Genomic DNA, 18,346 nt, shown 5'->3' with positions numbered 1-18,346 from the left:
TCAGTGGTTTAAGCCTCTGCCTTTGGCCCAGGTCATGATCTCAGGGTCCTGGGATCGAGCCCCACATCGGGCTCTCTGCTCAGCGGGGAGCCTGCTTCCTCCTCTCTCTCTGCTTGCCTCTCTGCCTACTTGTGATCTCTCTCTGTCTATCAAATAAATAAATAAAAATCTTAAAAAAAAAAGAATTCAGACACACACACACACACACACACACGCATACATACACACAAAAATTAGAGCTAACAAATGAGTTCAGCCAAGTGCCAAGACACAGGATCAAAATACAAAAGTCAGTTATATATCTACACAATTTCACTGAAAATTTCACATTTTCACAATCTGAAAATGAAATTAAGTAAACAGTTCCATTTATAATAGCATCCGAAGAATAAAATGCTTGAGAAAATAATTGACCAAGAAAATACAGGACTTACACACCAAAAACTACAAAACAATATGGGAAGAAATTTAAGAAAAAAGTTCAAGTGGAAAGATATCCCACATTCCTGGATTGAAAGCTAATACTGTAAGTTGACATTATTCCCCCAAATTGATCTCCAGATTCAATGAAACACCTACCAAAATCCCAATTGATTTTTTTTTTGAAGAAGTGAACACACTGATCCTAGAATGCATGTGAAATTTAAAGGGACACTAGGCAGCTAACGCACACTTGAAAAGAAGAACAAAGATTCACACTTGCAATTTCAAAATTTACAAAAAGCTACAGTAATAAAAAGATGGAGATTCTGGTACAATGATAGATATATAAAGGAATAGAATTGAATAGAATTAAGAGTATAGACATAAATCTATACTTATTTGGTTAATTGATTTTCAAGAAGGATGCTAAGACCACTCAATCTAGAAATAATACTCTTCAGCAAATGAAGAAACAACTGGATATCAATGTGCAAAAGAATTAATATGGATCCTTATCTAACATCACATACAAAAAATTAACTCAGTATAAAGAATTAAATGTAAGAGGTCAAACTAAAAAAAAACCTAGAAGGAAACAAAAGTGAAATCCTTATGACCTTGGATTAGTCAACGGTTTCTTAAATATGAGACCAAAAGCACAAGTGTCAGGGGAAGAAAAAAAAGATAAAGGAGACTTCATTAAAATTAAAACTTTGTGTATTGAAAGACACTATCAAGAAAGTGAAAAGACAACACAGGGAGTGAGAGAAAATATTTGTGAATCACATGTGTTTATTATACAGAATAAAGAATTCTTACAACTCTACAAAAGTTGAACAACCCAGTGAAAAGGTGGGCAAAAGGGTCGTCTGGGTGGCTCAGTGGGTTAAGTCTCTTGCCTTTGGCTCAGGTCATGATCTCAGGGTCCTGGGATCGAGGCCCACATCAGGATCAGCAGGGATCCTGCTTCCTCTTCTCTCTGCCTACTTGTGATCTCTCTGTCAAATATATAAAATCTTAAAAAAAAAAAAAAAAGAAAGAAAAGGTGGGCAAAGGTTCTGAACAGACATTTCTCCAATATATACCAATGGTCAATAAGCCCATGAAAATATGCTCAACATCATTAGACATCAGGAGAATTCAAATCAAAATCATAATAGTATACCAATTTATAGCTGGTAGGATAGCTATATTTTTTAAAGGAAAATAACAAATATTCGTCAGGATATGGAGAAATTGGACCCTCAAATATTGGTGATTGGAATGTAAAATGTTTTAGGTTCTGTGGAGAACTTTTGGAAGAATTTTGGTAGCTCTTCAATGAGTTAAACATAGTTACTATAGGATACAACGATTCCACTCCTAATAGAATTAGAAACACACATCTACGGAAACATGGACATGGATGTCCATAAAACATCTTTCATAATAGTCCAAAAGTGGAAACTACCAAAGCATCCATCAGCTGATAAATTTATATTACAAATACAGTATAGCTATACAATGGAATACTATTCAGTCATTAAAAAGAAATAAAGTAATGCAGTGCATGGGTGGCTCAGTCGGTTAAGCACCAACTCTTGATTTCAGCTCAGGTCATCATCTCAGGGTCCTGGAATCAAGCCTGCTTTGGGCTCCTCACTCAGTGGGGAGTCTGCTTGTCTCCCTCGACCTCTTTCCACTCTCTCAGTCTATATCTTTCAAATAAATAAATACACTGAAAAAAAAAAAGAAATTAAGTATTGTTGCATGCAACAACATGAATAAACCTTAAAAACATGATGCTATCTTAAAGTAAAACAAAAAGGCCACATATTGTAAGATACAATTTATATGATATGTCCAGAACAGACAAATCTGTAGAGACAAAAAGTATTAGTGATTTCCAGAGACTGGGGGAAAGAAGAAATAGGGAATGACTGCTCAATGTGTATGAGATTTCTTCTGGGGGTGATGAAAGCATTACAGAATTAGGTACTGTTGATGGTTGCAGAACATGATGAACATACTAAAAACCAGTGAATTGTATACTTTACTATTAAAAATGCTATGTGAATTTTATCTCAAGGAAAAAGTGAAACAAATTGAAGACAGTTTTTGCTATATATACAAATATATCAACATAATCATGATGGTGTTATTTCTTCTTTACATATCCTTATATAATTTTAAATAGACTTTTTATTTTATTTTTTTTAAAGATTTTATTTATTTATTTGACAGAGAGAGATCACAAGTAGGCAGAGAGGCAGGCAGAGAGAGAGAGAGGAGGAAGCAGGTTCCCCGCTGAGCAGAGAGCCCGACGTGGGACTCGATCCCAGGACCCTGAGATCATGACCTGAGCCGAAGGCAGCGGCTTAACCCACTGAGCCACCCAGGCACCCTTAAATAGACTTTTTAAAAGCAATTTTACATTATAGAAAAAAAGAAGATACTACAAAGGGTTCTGGTTTACCCCACACCTGGTTTCTCCTATTATTAACATCCTGCACTATTATAACACATTTGTTACAATTAAGAAATGATACTGATGCACTATTATTAAGTCCATAATTTATTCAGATTTCCTTAGTTTTTGCCTAATGTATCTTTTCTATTCCATGATCCCATTAAGGATACCATGCTACATTTAGTTGTCACGCTTCTTTAGGCATCTCTTGGCTGTAACATTTTGCCTTTCCTTATTTTTGATGACCTTGACAGTTTTGAGAAGTATAAGTCAGTTATTTCGCAGGATGCCCCTCTGTTAGAATTTACTGTTTTTCTCTTGATTAGACTGGCAGTAGTTCTGCTGCTATTAAAAATTTAAGAACTTTCTGTCTCCTGTATTATGTCAGAGGAATTAACTCCATCATTTAAGAGGCTAATCAAGAGATATTTTTCATCTTTATTGAGGTTTAACTGACAAAATTTTACAATTTTTAAAGTGTACGATGTGATGATTTGATTCACTTATAAACTGTATAAGGATTCCTCCCAGAGATCTTACCTAAATAATCCCTTCTCAATTTTTGCTTCTCCCAATATAGCTGAGGGACATTGCCCTCAGGTTTCCTAGAGGCCACAGTGTAATGGAGGGGATCTTTGAGTTATTACCCCTTATCTCTCAGAGTCACATCGTGTGACTAAATATTCTGATCTTTTGATCTCTCTGATGTTTCAAGGGAGGACTTTAGGGTCACATCATCAGTATTTTCTGTAGAGTATTTCCTGATAGTGAATTTCTTAATTTTGACTTCCTTTGTTATTTGGGAGAACCAGTAGTTTTCCAAGTTGTCACTTCTCAGTTTTAACAATATTCTCAACTTACATTTATTCTCTCAAATTTTACTATAAGCAGTTAGAATAAACTAGGCTACATTTTCAACACTTAGCATGAAAATCTCCTCAGCTAAATATCATACAATACTTTAGACAATCTACCCCTGTTAATGGATATTTTGGTTTTATTCTCTTCTACTATGACAAATATTACTGCTATAGAGTTTCTTGTACATACGTCTTTTTATATATCTTGTCAGTCAGTATTTCAGATGGATTTATAAAAAAAGAATTTCTTGATAAAGGAAAACAGAATATGTAATTTTGCCAAATTACTTAATTTCCTTCCATGTTTTTAAGTGATTTTTGTACCACATGCTAGTATCTGTTCCCCAAGTCTTGCTAACAACATTTTCAAACTTCAGTGCTTGGCATTATGATACATAAGATATTTTTGTGCAGTTTTATCTTGCATTTTGTAAGATAAAATGCATTATCTTGCATTATTGTAAGCATAAACATTCTTTCTACTATCAAGATCTCTTCATTTTTTTTTAACTTTTGAAGAATATTTTACCCAAAAGTTAAATATACTAAAATATGGTATGTTTAACTTCTTTGAATACTTTGAAGATTTTATTTCATTATGATATGGTTTCAATTTTGTTTTTCTGTTTCAGGGATCTGGCTTCAATCCTATTGTGACTCTTTTGTCAGTAATTTTTCTTTTTTCCTGGATGCTTTTATCATTTCTGTTTGTCTTTTTGTTGTTTTTAGCACTTTTACCTTGTTATGTGTAGGTACACATTATTCACTTCTTTTTAACCTGAGACTTTATACAATTATTGTTTTTTAAAGATTATCAGCTATTCTATCCTATTTTCTATTTCTCTTCCCCCCCCCTTGGATCTAGTTATTTTGGCATAGACTTTTTTTCTTCTTACTCACTTGTTTCATATGCTTTCTTCTCTATTCTCCATCTTTTTTACATTTTCATGCTTCATTCTACAATTTTTTTTCTAAACTTTCATCAGTTCAATATTCTCTCTTCGTCTATATCAAATATATTATTAAACTCATCTGTGAGTTTTTAGTATCAGCTTCTGATTTTTTTAGTTGGCTTAGTCTAATAGTTTCTCATTTTATTTCTTTGGATTTTTTTTTTTTTAGGTCAGTTGTTGAAACTCTACTATCTAGATTCCCTGTAAATACTATAGGTATTTCTGTTTTCTGTTGTTTCTCTTAGACTTAGATCTATTTTTTTTCGGTGTTCCAAGATTCATTGTTTATGCACCACACACAGTGCTCCATGTAATATGTGCCCTCCTTAATACCCACCACAGGCTCACTCAACCCCCCACCCATTTCCCCTCCAAAATCCACAGTTTGTTTCTCAGTGTTCACAGTCTCTCATGCTTTGTCTCAGACCTGGTATCTTATCAGACTTTATTTTTGGTGACCAAAATTCTGCCCCTCTTGGTCCTTGAATTTGTTGAAAATTTTGCTTAGCTTTTCAGTTTTTCATCTACTTCTTTGGGAATATGTTTATTGTTCTTCAGCAAAAGTGGACACAAATGCTGGATTATACTGTGTTTCCATCTTTTCTTAGCACTTAGCCTTGCACTTCTCACTGAACTGTTTGTTCTCTGTTGTCTATATAGACAGACAAATAGATACATATAAAGGCACAGATATGTAGAAAGTCACATTTCAACTTCCTAATTATGCTGTCAGTGGAAGAAATGATTGAGATTACCTACAATGCCATCCCTAGGAACAAATTTCCACCCTTATCACTTAATAGGCTCAAACTAGACATATAACAATGACAAGAAAGGAAAAATACATTTAAATATTAATTTTATCTTTTCATTTATATATAATTTCAGTGTTAAAATAATTATTTGAGAGCTAGAAGATTAATGCTAGGAAGTTTTACCATATTGTTTTTTTTTTTAAACAACATCCCTAGAAATGTATACTCAAATATTTTCTTCATTGGTTGATTTAGATGGATGGATTAGATAGCTCTGAGTAAATGAATTTGGTAGAGAAATGTGTATAGTTTAGATACTTGATAAACTAAAAAAAATGTCAAATATATGTTATCTGCAGAATAAACAAAGTAAATGAGAGAATTTTCAATTCTGTATACTGGAAGTCTGTTTCTGAGAATGAGGTCTTTAGATTGAAAACTAAGGTCAAAATAATAGTTACTATAAATTATCGTCAATAATTAAGGATCTGTATGTAATTTATTTTGTACTTATTAATTTTTAACAATGGGTAAGAAATCAATATTTTGTGTTTACTTGAATCTTTTAGTAACTATAAATGATAATGGTATTATTTGAATAGCCAGAAGATATATTTGTTCCATACAATCAAAGGAAGAAAAACATGAAAATTTTATTATGGGCCAAGAGTTTCTCAAAGGGTAACGATTAGTCAGATATGCTTTACCAATTTCCTATTTACAATTTAATTTTTCTTTTAAAAATTTACTAATTCAAGATGTAAAAGGAACATAAAATCCAGACAGTATTCTGAAATGCCAATAAGTAGCTTGATAAAGTTTAATATCAGTTCTTCATATCTGTATTAATGAGAAGGCTACATTTTATCTGAAAAGATCATGCACTGAGTCAGATGTTGCAATACCTGTCTCCTTTGACTTTTCTCCATAAGGAAGTATCTGGTGAATATGGAAATACTTTGTACTGCAGAGAATGACTGCTCCAGAAATACACTGCATTATGTCACTTTTAAAATTAATTACTTTGAGCACTTTATAAATTCAAAACTAGTTTTTTAATTAACAGATGTATCCTAATAAAAAGGAAATTATCATTCTGAAATGTCTCTAGTCTTCCTAAAATAAAACTGTCAACATAGATTACGACTTAAATCCAAATAAAACAATTACTTGCGAACCTAAATTAAAGTTAGAATGTAATACTTCAATATTAGAAATTATTAATGGGATTACAGGGTTTCTTGGCAAAATAATCCAGCTCCAGGTGGGAAGTGGTAGAGTCTCTTAAAAAATCAGTGTATTTCTTAGATGATCTTTGAATATAAGATACTACTTCCCCACTTAGTTCAAACTCATATAGTGAAAACAATATTTTTTAATCACTTATATATCTCTCTTCAATTCATTAAATCCAAGTTTTAGTCCATTTCTAATTGAGGAAAGCATTCTCCAACAAAATGTTTGGAAAAATTGTATTGTGTTTCCATGTAAAATATGGTGGAAACATATTGGGGAGCAGGTTCATCTTTAGATTAGACTTAATAATATACAACAAAGCAGGGGCAGTATGAGTAAAATGAGAGGATGTGTGCTATTTGCTTAAAAGACGCATACAAGGTAGAATAGTGTTTATTTTTGTTAGTCTGAGTAGTAACTGAAAGTGAGTGTGTATGTTGTGGGAGAATCGGGGAGTGCTAATTCTATTTGTTTTATCTGGATGCTGTTTCCACAAATGTGTTCAGTTTGAGAAAACTCATTTTGTTACATATTTACAATAACGTGCAGTTTTCTGTATGTATACTGAAATTCCATGAACATTAAAAAAAAACAAGTAAGATATATAAATCAAGCATGGCAAATACTGGTATTTATTGAAACTGGGCCACAGTTGCAGCATTATTTGCAATAGACAAAAATGTCAGAACCTAAATGTTTATCAACAGATGAATAGATAAAATATTATCTATATAATGAAATATTATTCAGTCTTAACAAAAAGGAGATGCTCCTTCTTACAACAACATGGATGAATCTGGAGGACACTATGCAAAGTGAAATAAGCCAGACACCAAAAGAAAAAAAAAAAACTGCACGATTTCACTATATGTGTAATCTAAAAAAGTCGAATATGTAAAAGCAGAGAAAAGAACAGTGTTCAGTAGGGGCTGAAGGTGGGGAGGAGAAATCGGGTGATGTTTGTTAAAGGGTATAAAGTTTCAGTTATTATGTAAAATGAGTAAGTCTAGAGAGCCAACATATAGCATGATGACTACAGTTAATAAAACTGTATTGAATACTTTAAGTTTGCTAAAAAAGTAGTTTTAGGTGCTCTCATCACCAAAAATAATGATAACTGTGAGGAGATGATATGTTGTTAGTTTGAATGTAGCTATCATTTCATTATGTATATGTATAAGGAATCATCATTTTGTACATCTTAAGTAAATATAATTATTTTTAAAAATATGGTAAAGACTAAAAAAGGAATTGGATGACAGAAAATGTATTTATGTTCTACATTTAGAATTCTAAGCATTGTAGAATTTTCTAAATAAAAACAAATTTTAATTTAATTAATTAATTAATTAAAACTTTAAGTAGGCTTCACACCCAGCATGGAGCCCAAAGAGGGGTTGGAACTTCTGACCCTGAGGTCACGACCTCAGCTGTGATCAAGACCTCAGTTGAAATCAAGAGTTGGATGCTTAACTATTGAGTCCCCCAGGTGCCCCCAAATAAAAAATTTTAAATGACACCAGGCAGATAGCTGATTCAGAAACCATTGTTGACTTCCTGACATGAAGATTTTGCACAGAAAATAAACACTATTATTTTTGTGTAAAACAATGGCTTGGGGGGAAAGAAAGAAAACACTTAAAAAAAATGGTCTGGAACAAACAATTCATGAAACACCATATTCCTTGACTGATGCCTCTCCCTAGTACTAGTTTGCGATCACATATACGTCTGGGACTTTCCTCCTTTTTTAGGTGGGCTTCCCTTAAAAACACAGGAAGCACAGGAAAGTGGGGTCAGAAGGGGAAGAAAGTCAATAAAAGATGCATTCATGAATGGGCACTGCTGTGGACACCTGGGGCTCAGACTCCCTGACTATAACTTGAGAGAATTTTCCTACCAAGGAGTGAAGAAATTGAGGTTATTTATCTACCAACAAATGTCCCTTACTGTTTTGTTTTTGTGGGCATTAGCTCCTTTGCATTTCTGACCTGCTTCTTGGCAGAACTAATGTGTTTCTACAGCAACAGAAAGCCTTCAGACTCAGGTGTTGAGGTAGGAAGCCATTCATTCATTCAATGACTTCTTCATTAAATAGCAGGTGACCTGCAAGATGGACCAAGAGACCAAGGCCAGACCCTTATACAGATAAAACACTTTCTTATGTATAGGTTTAATTAAAAAAAAATTGGAATGAATTAATATCACTACCCATCTAATAACTTTTAATTTGGGTTTTGTGGTTTGATTCCTTTTCTTTAATACAAAGTTGATAAAAAATAAAATAGAAATTTAGAACATATGGAGTACAGGGATTTTGTATACTTTCATGGTTCTGAGTATTTTCTCCAAGATTTTGAAATAAGAATTCTCCCACTTTCAGAGCTGATGACATGCACTGAATCCACCTCCATTTCAACTCTGTTGTTCTAGAGTGAGATTTGTATTCTAAAAGATTTCACTTATGATTCCATCATTCTATTTATAGGTCTCTTGTAATAAGGACAGTTTAATTAACAGAATTCAAAATAACCTAGGGAATATAGACCATGGAAATCCATTATGCTTACCAAGTAACATTTCTTTTTTAAGAGATTTTATTTATTTACTTGACAGACAGAGATCACAAGTAGGCAGAGGTGCAGGGGTGGGGAAGCAGGCTCCCTGCTGAGCAGAGAGCCCAATGCAGGGTTTGATCCCAGGGCCCCACCTGAGCCAAAGGCAGAGGCTTAACCCACTGAGCCACTCAGGCACCCTAGCAAATAATATTATGAAGAGGTATACAACTCATTCTAGGCTTGCCTATGTATTAGAAGTACAGAAAATAACTTAAAGTGAAATAAGATTAGAAAATTCAATGTGATAATTCCCATTTAAATAACATGTGGCTAATAGGCACTAATGCAGGCTCATTCCTATGGAAAACATTCAGGAAAAGACAAAAATTAATAAGTAAAACAGACACTTAACCTTAGGCTAGAATCTGGGAGAAACTGGCATATTTTAAATATAAATAGTAGTTGAGGGGGAAAAAAGAAAGAAAGGAAGAAACCTACTGTTAATTTAATTCTTCACTCAAGTCAAGAGCCTTACTGAAAGGAAAAAAAGAACTAAGAAAGATGCTTTATCTGTTCCCCAACTAAATGGCACATATCAGGAGCTATTTGCAGAGGAAGCACCACAATACCTGCATTCTGGAAAGTATAGCTCACTACAAGGGAGCACTGAAGAGGGGACAGACACACACACACACACACTCACACACACAAAAGAAAGAAAGAAATTCTGTTGCTGCATGCTGGGACTTATATATTTACCTTTTATTTATTTTTTTTTTTTTGGTTTAGAATCAGAAAAGCAGATAAGGCAAGTAGTAGAAAAATCCCCTGGAGTATTCGAGAATTGCACGGCCTGCTCCTTAAGGCTCCAGTAGTCTGCCCATTATGATGACTCTCAGAAGAGCATTTCTCCATTACTCAAGTGGAAAGGGAGTGGGACCCAAGACAATCCATATATTCTGTTAAGAAAATTACATCCTGATAGATCTAAACTCTCTTTAAGAAAAATAATCAGCATTGGGCTAGTAAAAAATTACTGCCACAGAAGAGAAAGAGACTAGCAAAAGACGAGTATATCTCTGACAATAATTTATTGCAAGATCCAGAAGAAAATTACAATTACTTATTTGAAAAGGCTTAAGGCCTTGCCAGTGTCAGGTAAAGACATAAGAAAATGGGATGAAGAAAAGAAAGCAATAAATGAGTTGTCCAAGGGCTTTAAGGACAATTTTAAATTAGTGATAAAGATAAAATTTCCATTTGACCCTGGTGTGGATATCCACTGCTGTGGAAAAATCAAAGCAGTGATGTGGACCAGAAGCATGGGAAGTTTTCCCAGAACACAGAGAAAAATGACAGATTTGATGAAAGAAAGTGAATACTCACATCTTATATATATCAAAATGAATGTATGCAGAGAGAGAGGAAAAAAAGAGTAAAGATAAAGTCAAGAGTAGTTAAATCCCCAAAGAGTATAAGCAGTCTAAACAGAGAAGATATAAATAAGAGAAAACATTTCAGGATATCAGGGGTGAAAAAGGACTTACCACACATAAGGTATAATTCCGGAAAAATCCTTATCCAGGCAAATCCTGATAAAATATGTGAATCACCGACATGAAGTGAAAACACTGAAACCACCTAAGGAGAAAAAGCAAATGTCTATAGTGAATAAAAATTCAAACTTGCCACAGACCTGTCCTCTGTAGTAATGAATGATAAAATACATTGGTGTAACAGGCATTAAATATTATGAAAATATAGAAATGTAAGTAATCTAATTAAGAAGGTTGGTTTTATATATTTATATATAAAACTTCGTATCTCACATTAAGGATTCACAGTTACTTTCTGAGTCAATAAATATTTACCTGGAAAAGATCTTCTAACTGGCCACAAGGAAAATTTCAACAAACATAAAAAAGAAGTTGTACAGTCTACATTTTTTATGCAATAATTAGCATAGCAGATAATTAATCACAGGCAGCGATTTTTCCTTGGCAGCTCCTTAGTTAAGCAATAATTCAAGACTATAATTATTGCAATCTACATTGAAACTAACGAAAGAGATAACATGTTATGTCAAAAATAGAATGAAACAGTGAATTCTATACTCAGGACAAGATGTATAAATCTAAATAGTTTCATCAGTCAATAGGTAAGAATAAACATAAATAAACTAATTATTCAGTCTAAGAAGCTAAAACTGTTATGCCAAAATTATCCCAATTAATCTAAGAGAGAGATAGGAATAAGGAAAGATGAAAACTAACGCACAACTTGATTAATTATAAAGCATACAATGGTATAATTGACAAATCTGAAAGCTAGTAGATAGAAGGGACAAAAAAGATGAAAACTCAAGAATTCACAAAACATATATATGAATACATATACACACAAAGAAAATAAAAGTACAAGTTTTGAGAATGAAAAAAAAGTGATGTAAGCATAGATTTAGAGGAGCTATTTATTCAATTTTAAGACTGTGCTACTCATGAAATTATATTTTAGTAAACATTCAGAAATGCATGACTTACTATGATGCCACAAATTGTATAGACTAACAGGGAAGACCCTTCAAAAACACGTGGGTCCAGATGACGAGCAGGTGAGCTCTTTTGAACCTTTGTATAATAATTTCTATGATACTCTGGAACTCATAAAAATCATAAACTTCCCAGCTAACCTAAAAAAAAGAAATTTCAGACAAGTTTCAGAGAAGAATATAAATACGAGAAAATTCTAACTAAAATTATTAGTAACTCTAGTATTTCATTGAGGTCTTTTTTTTTTTTTTAAGATTTTATTTATTTATTTTTTTTACAGAGAGAGAGAAAGAGAGTGAAAGAGAGAGATAGCAGGAGGAGAGTGGGAGAGGGAGAAGCAAACTTCCTGTTCAGCAGGGAGTCAGATGCGGGACTCAATCCCAGAACCCTGGGACAGTGACCTGAACCAAAGGCAGACCCTTAACTGATTAACTACGCAGGAGCCCCTATTGAAATCTTAATACAGTATTACAAGTATGGTTTTTTGTTTTTTTTTGTTTTTTTTTTTTTTCCTGATCCACAAAGCTATTCCAACATAATAAGCTCTCTGTGCCTCAGTTTCTTCATCTATGAACTGGAATTAATGAGAAATTCTTACCTTATACTGTGATTTCAAAGATGAATGTATTAAGTTTAAATGGCTTAGATATTTTATTTATATGTATCCACTGGTGGTATTTCTCAGGAGAATCCTTACTAACAGATCTTCACAAGAAACCCAAGTTTAAAATTACCATAAAATAACTATAACTTATACCATAAAGGCATTTGATTAAATTCATTAGTCATGCATACTGGGCGAGTTAGGGGTGTGTGTGTGAAGGGATGTATGGCTAGGAAAAACAAACCTACAACCAGAAACAATAGCACAAAACCTTTTATTAAACTAGGGATTGTATACCCATTTGAAACTAACACTCAATGGCATCCTGAACTGTGAAACATTGGAAGCATTCCAATTAAAATCTGAAATACGTTATCACTAACGTTTTTCAGTTTTATGACAGAAGTTACCGCCATAAACTACTGACAGAAGTTTATGACAGAAATCTCACAAAAAAGGAGGAGTGGGGACTCATGACTCCTAAAGAAAAATCAATAGAAACTATCACTATTGGCAGATTATATGATTGTTTTGCTATCTGATAAACTTAAGACAACTGAAGAAAAAGAAAAACAGACCTAAGAAGCGATTTCAGCTGGTTATCAAATGAATATACAAAAATGAAATAACTCTCTTACCTACCAACAATAACAACTTAGAAAACATAATTTTAAAAATTTCTCATTAGTAACAATAAGGTATAAATTTCCAAAATATATAAGGCATACATAAACAAAACTGCAACATAGTATCACAGTCTTTAAAAAGGCTAAATGAATTCAGAAACAATCAATGTTCCTAGGTGTATGAAAATTGTTCAAATCAAAACTACATTGAGATCCCACCTCAATGACTGTCAAAATGACTAGCATAAACTACACAGGAAGCAATGGATGTTGGCAGGGATACAGAGAAAGGGGAACTCTCTTACACTGTTGAGGTAGGCAAAGTGGTGCAGCCACTCTGAAAAAAGTATGGAGCTTCTATGCCTAATAGGGCATAGAACTGCTCTATTCCTCAGCATTTGCATTACCAGGTATTTACCCAAAGGATGCAAAAAAACTGATTTAAAGGGGCACATGCACCCTGATGTTTATGGCAACATAATCAACAACAGCCAAATTATGGAAAGAGCCTAAATGTCCAACAACTGATGAATGGATAAAGATAGGTAGTATGTGTGAGATTAAGAGTCACTTATGGTTTGTCTCCTTCCCAATCCCATCTTCTTTCATTTATTCTTCTCCTACCCACTTAAGCCAAATTAAAAAAATTATAAAAAAAAAAGATAGGTAGTATGTGTATATGTATGTATGTATGTATGTATGTATATATAGTATATAACAATGGAATATTTTTCAACCATTAAAAATAATGAAATCTTGAGGCGCCTGGGTGGCTCAGTGGGTTAAAGCCTCTGCCTTCGGCTCAGGTCATGATCCCGGAGTCCTTGGATCGAGTCCCGCATCAGGCTCTCTGCTCAGCAGGAAGCCTGCTTCCTCCTCTCTCTCTGCCTGCCTCTCTGCCTACTTGTGATCTCTGTCTGTCAAATAAATAAATAAAATCTTTTAAAAAAATGAAATCTTGCCATTTGCAATGACATGGCTGGAGCTAGAGTGCATTATGCTAAGCAAAATAAGTCAGTCAGAGAAAACCAGATACCATATGATTTCACTCATAAGTAGAATTTAAGAAACAAAACAGATGAACATAGGGGAAAGAAAAAAAAAAGAGTGAGAGGGGGGTAAACCATAAGAGACCCTTAACTACAGAGAATAAACAGGGTTGCTGGAGCGGAGGTAGGCAAGGGATGGGCTAAATGGGCGATGGGGATTAAGGAGTGAACTTTTTATGTGCACTGGGTGTTGCATGTACAAGTGATGAATCACAAAATTCTACTCCTGAAATAGTATTACATATTATTACATATTAACATATAATATTACATTATATGTTAAGTAACTAGAATTTAAATAAAAATTGGAAACATTAAAAAAAGAAACTGAAAAAGTAAATAAACTCTGAAGTTGACTGTAAATTTTATATGACTAGTACCGAAACTGATTCATTTGTTTGTAATCATACCCAGTATACTTGTTGACTATAGACCCTTTTCCTTCTTGGGATAGTCTCTCTTTCTCTTTCTCTCAATCTCTTTCTCTCTATTTCTCTTTGCATCTCTCTGAATTGTCTAGAGGTTTCCCCTGCGTGGAGAATAAAATCTTCTTTTCATACTGGTCTATGGAGTTCTTCATGAGTTGGTCCCTAATGACTTTCTAGAAAGCTATCTTCCTGTTCCTTCAATGCAATAGACTCCAAGAACCAATGTTTTGCCATGTGTCTGTACATCTCTTCTCACATCTATATGTGGCCTTTTGTTTTTCAGGTCTATCTCAAAATCCATTTCCTAATGATACTATCTAATATAATCCTCAATGTTTTCATACTCTATTATATCCCACTTTTTAAAAGTATTTATTGCAATCTGCAATTATCCTTATAGTTTGTTTGTCTGATTATTGGCTATTATGTTTCATTCCATTAGAATGTAAGCTTTTGAAAGAAACCAAATGCTCAACAAAGGGAGCTTGGTTAGGCGATTCCATTGCACACACACACTGGGATTGTTGTTCAGTCATTAAGAATGCTGCTAAAGGGGCTTCTGGGTAGCTCTGTAAATTAAGCATCTGACTCTTTATTTTAGCTTAGGTCATGATCTCAGGGTCCTGGGATCCGGCCCCATGTGGGGCTCTGTGCTCAAGGTGGAGTCTGCGTGAGAGTCTCTCTCTCCTTCCCTTTCCCCTTCTGCCACTCCCCTCATTCACTCTCCTGCTCTCCCTCTTCCTCTCTTAAATAAACAAACAAACAAACAAATAAGTAAAGTCTTTTTAAAAAGTGCTTCTAAAGATGATCACTTATTGCCAAGGAAAGATGTCACTCTATATAGAAGAAAAAGAAAGGATACAAACAGGTAAAGAAATATATCATTCAAAATATGTATCTGTAACAATTTTCCCTTTTCCAAATCCTAACCAAGAGATTTATTGTTTCAGGACATGAGAGTTAGGGTATATGCTCTTTTCAGAATTTTTCATTAGGAAGAAAAAAAATTTATTAATATTTTAGCAACATTTTTTAGCAACATTTCAACTTGTAAAAAAAATAGGCATTTGCATTAAATATGCTGCATTACACATTAAGGACTTAGAGAACTAAGTTTAGTATGGTCAGGCCATATTTTTTTTTAAAAGTATAATAATACAGAAGATAAAGGAACTGAATAGAACAGAATGGAACATATCAAAATACTTTGGTGCAAAGGGTAATATTATGAATAAAAATGTGTTTTGGATGTGTGTATGTGTACTGAGTCAGGATAAAAATATATTTATTACGCTGTAATGGAGGTAAGTAAATGGCAAGAAAAGAAAGTTTGGAAATGGCTGCTATAAATGAGTTTTACTTGGGGGGGTAGATGGGAAAAATAAGAAAATTCCCCTTTTCTGGTTATAGGAGTGTAAGAAAAAGAGGGGGAAAGAGAAATATGAGAGGTCTCCTTTATCCCAGGCTTTTGCTGAGTAGAGGGGTTTGTCAGATACATGGAGAACAGAGGTCAGAGCTACCTCTGCTTCTATTCTTTTCCATGAGATCCCAGGCTTCTCACTGTTTTGACAACAGAAATTTATTCTCTTAACGCTTCTTGAAGCTAGAAGTCCAAAATCATGGTGTCGGCAGGGCCATGCTCTCTCTGAAGGTGCCAGGAAGGAATACGCTCCTTACCTTTTCATAGCTCTTGGTATTGCCAGCAGTCCTCCACCTTCCTCAACTTACAGATGCATCACTCCAGTCTCTGCCTCTGTTGCTGCACGGTATTCTCTGTGTGTGTCTGTTTCTGTGCCTTCTTCTCTTCTAAGGACATTGGTCAAATTGGGTGAAGGGCCACCCTACTTCATGATGACCTCATTTTAACTAATAACATCTGTTAAAACCCTACTTCCAAATGGGGCCAAGGTCTGGGATTCTGAGAAGACAAGAATTTGGGGGGACACTAACCTGGTACAGCTCCCTGCGCCTCCTTCCCTCTTCTCATCTCTATCTTGTTGTATTCTTCCTGGTTAACCTTCAGACTACTTAGCCACATGTTAGGCTTGTCTTATTTTCTTTGCCAATTTGGTGGCACACTGAGCTTATTCAATCTCCTAATTACTACTTTCCTATCTATAGTTTTGTTTTGTTTTGTTTTTCTTTCTCCCTCCTTTGATGAATCTGTTATGAATTTCCCCTGGAAACCCCCAACCCTCCACTTCTTTGGATCTGCTCCTGAAGTTTGAACTTGGATAATAATGTTTTGCTTCCTTGAGCCACCCGTAATAGACAGAACCCAGTCCTATTCCCTTACTGACATATTTATAGAGGATCGGGATGTACAACTCTAGCTAATATTTTGAAATATTATCTTATATTCAATTTGTTTCTGATTTCCTGTAATTCTTGCTTCTCTAAGGTTCTACACTTATCGAAGCTGAGCACACCTTCAGGGAAAGGGCAGAAACCAAGGCAAAAAGAAGCGTCAGGCATTTGAAAGAAAAAAGTTTTTTTTTTTTTTTGAAGATCTAGGCTTTAAATTATTAAGCTTTAGCTTGGAGAATTCAGACCACAGCAGTTTTTCTATAAAGCAGAGAGTAAGGAGAATGCAAGATTCAAATGACTTACATTTTTCCCTTTGCAAGGATGGTCAACTTCCCTCTGGCTTGGTGGGAGTTTTATGGCCAGGAAGAATAGAAGAGCATAGAGAGAGGAAGGAAAATGAGATGTAGAGTTGGAAGACAGGGATATACATATTTCTGAGGGGGACTTCCCTGTCCTCTCTTATGCCTGAAAGGTAGTAGTGACCTTCGTATACGTTAGGTATTCCATGGTATAGAAAGCTTATTTTTTCAATCTTGCCTTAACTTTTGTTTTTTTTTTTTTTTTTAATTTTTTTTTTATTTTTATTTTTTTTTATTTTTATTTATTTGACAGAACACAAGTAGGCAGAGAGGCAGGCAGAGAGAGAGGAGGAAGCAGGCTCCCTGCTGAGCAGAGAGCCCGATGCGGGACTCGATCCCAGGACCCTGAGATCATGACCTGAGCTGAAGGCAGCGGCTTAACCCACTGAGCCACCCAGGCGCCCCTTGCCTTAACTTTTGGATGAAAATATCTCAGAGTGTAAATCAGGGAAACTACAAAGGAATATAAAGATCAACATGGCATAGTCAGGTAAAGAAAGAAGAATAATACCATATGGTTTCCAAGGTGTGTGGTGTGGAGGAGATCCAGACTTTCCTGATGGCCCCAGAGAAGAATGAGAAAATTCTTCAATGTCAAGAAGTCTGGGAGAAGCCTGAGGTCAGAAGAAGGTAATAGCTGTGTCCTTATCACTGAAAGACACTGGGTGAAGATGTGAGTCATGGGTGCCATGGGGTAAGTGGCAGACACTCAGAAATCAAATGGAAGTCTAACGATATTGGGTGAAAGAACACACCTCTCTCTAATATAAGGACAAAACATGAACCAACCATTTGTGGTATGAGGACAAAGTGAAGGGCAAATGAGAGAAACCCTGAAAAACTAGGTAATTAGATAAAAAGTGCTAAATTTAAAAAAAAAAAATGGTCTAGAGAGAGAGAGTTCCTGCACAAGCCCAGTGGGGGAGATGTAAGGGGGGGGGTGGGTAGATAATCCCAAGCAGTGTCCACACCCAGCACAGAGTTCAGTGTGGGGCTGGATCCCCCAATCCTGAGTTCATGACCTGAGCTGAAACCAAGAGTTGGACACTCAGCTTACTGAAATACCCAGGAAACCCAACATATGCTAAATTTTAAATCAAGAAGAGGCTGTGCTTCCTTGAGTTTTCCCAACCATTAGCTGATGTGAGTAGCTTGTCAAGAGGTCAAGTTCAATTACAATGTTTAAAGTC

The 18,346-nt window shown here is 34.7% G+C and overlaps 1 long non-coding RNA gene across 1 annotated transcript in view; it reads right to left on the bottom strand.

Annotated features, from left to right (window-relative positions):
* LOC131998940 (uncharacterized) overlaps nucleotides 1-11,917 on the bottom strand; it is a 16,796-nt gene extending 4,879 nt beyond the window's left edge. The window contains exons 1-2 of the long non-coding RNA XR_009398950.1: nucleotides 11,775-11,917; nucleotides 10,782-10,875 (exon numbers count right to left, since the gene is read on the bottom strand). This is a non-coding gene — a long non-coding RNA (uncharacterized LOC131998940). The remainder of the gene's footprint in view (nucleotides 1-10,781; nucleotides 10,876-11,774) is intronic.
* Between the last annotated feature and the right edge of the window lie 6,429 nt (nucleotides 11,918-18,346).

This window comes from Mustela nigripes, chromosome 13, assembly GCF_022355385.1.
Source record: "Mustela nigripes isolate SB6536 chromosome 13, MUSNIG.SB6536, whole genome shotgun sequence".
Lineage (NCBI taxonomy): Eukaryota > Metazoa > Chordata > Mammalia > Carnivora > Mustelidae > Mustela > Mustela nigripes.
Note: the sequence above shows the minus strand (reverse complement) of the source record. Positions and strands in the feature narration are given on the sequence as shown.